Here is a 2500-nt window from a genome sequence, read left to right as displayed (position 1 = left end):
GAGTTTGAATTTTAGACACCAATGGAACCATTCTTAACCTAGCCCAACATCACGTACAGGGAGAGGTTCCTCACGTGTTTAAAAGCAATTAAGCATACAAAAAAAAAAAATGTTGGGAAAATGCACTTCGATGTCAAGTTCCAAATTCAGGGTCGCGCAGCAGTGACAGCAAGAACTCGCTAACTAAACCCAGAGGTCTTCCTGGTTATATCCAACCAGATATTTTTCTTTTATGTGATTTATTTTTGAAGAAAGACAAACTTCCATTCGTTATTCCCTAGCCCCGTATTCCAGGAAGCTAAATGACGCAAGTAAGAGGGTTGGTTAGAGGAAGAAGATGAAAGGACAAGGGAAGTGGGAATCCTCTACTCATAATTCTTGAAACACAAGAACCTGATGGGAGTAGGGGAATTTGTAAAGCTGAAGACAAAGGGAAGGGGGAGAAGGAGAAGAAAGAAGAGGAGGTGATGGGAGGGAGAGAAAAGAGGGAAAACGAGACAGGAGGAGGAAGAACGAGGAAAGAGAAGGGAGAAGAAGGGATAAGGAGGGAGAGGAGGGAGAAAAAAGGGAGGGGAAATGAGTAGGGGGAGAAGAGAAGAAAGAGGAGAAGAGAGGAAGAGGAAGGAAGGAGGAAGATGGCGAAGAAGAAAAAGGGGAGGAGGGACACGGAGGAAAAGAAATGGGGAAAACAGAGAAGAGATGAGAAGATAGGGAAGAAAAGGAAAGTATTGTACATTAAAAAAAAAAAAACTGTCTTCTTGATGTCAACCCAATGTTTTCTGGGGTCAGATGGAGGAGTGTGCATCGCGCTCAGTAAATCAGAAGAAAAAAATCGTCTTCTTGATGGGATCAACCCAATATTTTCTGACGGCAGAGAAGGCTCTGTCAGCCGACAGGGGGTCGGATGGAGAAGGAGTGTGCATCGCGTTGAGTAAATCAGGGTTGGGTGCTGTGGGAGGAACGATGGCACTAAAGTTTATGGGTTGGGTAAGGTGAAGCGCAAGGCGGGAGGTAAAGCTTGGGTTTTGCTCGAGAGGGTAGTAAGGCTGGGTTAGAGAACGCTTTGAATAAAATCCTTTTATTCCCTTGATCTCGGATCACTGCTTAATGAAAGGGGTTCGAAGCGTTGAGTTTCCTGCCGTCCGAAATGGACCTCTTATGAGATTAATGGAATCGTCTTGGTCTGAGAAGAACAAAACAAGAGTAAGTTATGACGCTGAAAGAAGAAGCGAGTCTCTCCAGTCAATGGGGTGACAAATAATGGACAATAGATGGGAATTGAGGAAGAGACAGAGTTATGTGTGAGAGGGTTAGGTGGTTATTGATCCAACTGGAGATGGAGAAGGTTCACTGTTGGCTAGCGGCAGCGACGACAATCAAGGACATCGAGACAAGGCTTCATACTGAACCGCTTCACTGCCAAATCCAATCACACCAACACTCCACCACTGGCGTTTCTTTCGTAGTCTCAGTCTTAGTCTCAGTCTCAGTCTCAGTCGTCGTCGTCTTTGTCGTCGTTGTCGTCGTCGTCGTCGTCGTCGTCTTTGTCGTCGTCGTCGTCGTCTTCGTCGTCGTCGTCGTCGTCTGCTGCTGCTAGTCGCAGTTGAGTCCTTGGACTTTGTCATTTTCTTAACCGTTTTTTTTTTTTCTGAAAAATGTTGTCTACGATTATTTTGTCGAGTTGAACAGAAGGTTTGTAACGAAGGTTGCTTGGTTAATGAGTTGGCAAGCTAATAAATCCCCCAGTAACTTTGTGACAGCAACTACACAGATTGTGTAACGGCTACAAGAAGACCCTTTTCTCACGTTCTTCAGGATCAGAGTATCTCGTGAAAGGTCTTGCCTCCCCGAGACACTACACTGATTGCGCCCCGTCTATTGCCTTCACTTAATCACAGTAGATTACAATAACAAAGCATCTTGACAGGAGGTCCTTCAGTCCACAAGCAGGCCGGACACAGATAAACCAAAGAATTAACGAAACTCTTCACCAGGCAAACGAAACGAGCAAACAGAATGACCTACTGACGTGCAAGAGAAGAGCATGGAAAGGAAAATGCGGGAATGGGGAAGAGGAAGCGGGGAGGAGCCGCTTGACGGTGAGGGAGATATTTCCTTTAGTCAGTTCGCATCAACTTCGATAGCAATCTGCCCCCCAAAAGATTAATGGCCTGCCTCTGGGGTGACGCCCTTGGGTGAGAGCGTCTGGGTGCGGGTGGCCAGTTGTGTAGATATGGGTGAAATAGATGAGCGAAGGACGTAAAGGAAAGTATGAATGCACGTGTGTGTGTGTGTGTGTGTGTGTGTGTGTGTGTGTGTGTGTGTGTGTGTGTGTGTGTGTGTGTGTGTGTGTGTGTGTGTGTGTGTGTGTGTGTGTGTGTGTGTGTGTGTGTGTGTGTGTGCGTGCGTGCGCGCGTGTGTGTGAATGTGTGTGTGTGTGTATACATATATACATAGACACTCATGTATATATATGATATGTATATATATATATATATGT

General features: G+C 45.7%; 2 protein-coding genes across 4 annotated transcripts in view; one reads left to right on the top strand and one right to left on the bottom strand.

Annotated features, from left to right (window-relative positions):
• The window catches only part of LOC143029849 (procathepsin L-like), a 219299-nt gene that overhangs the window by 73745 nt on the left and 143054 nt on the right, over window positions 1-2500 (top strand). The window lies entirely within an intron of this gene.
• Window positions 1-2500, bottom strand: part of LOC143029848 (neurotrophin 1-like) — a 192762-nt gene that overhangs the window by 114624 nt on the left and 75638 nt on the right. The window lies entirely within an intron of this gene.

Source organism: Oratosquilla oratoria, chromosome 11, assembly GCF_046742065.1.
Source record: "Oratosquilla oratoria isolate Oo_2021 chromosome 11, ASM4674206v1, whole genome shotgun sequence".
Classification (NCBI taxonomy): domain Eukaryota; kingdom Metazoa; phylum Arthropoda; class Malacostraca; order Stomatopoda; family Squillidae; genus Oratosquilla; species Oratosquilla oratoria.
Note: the sequence above shows the minus strand (reverse complement) of the source record. Positions and strands in the feature narration are given on the sequence as shown.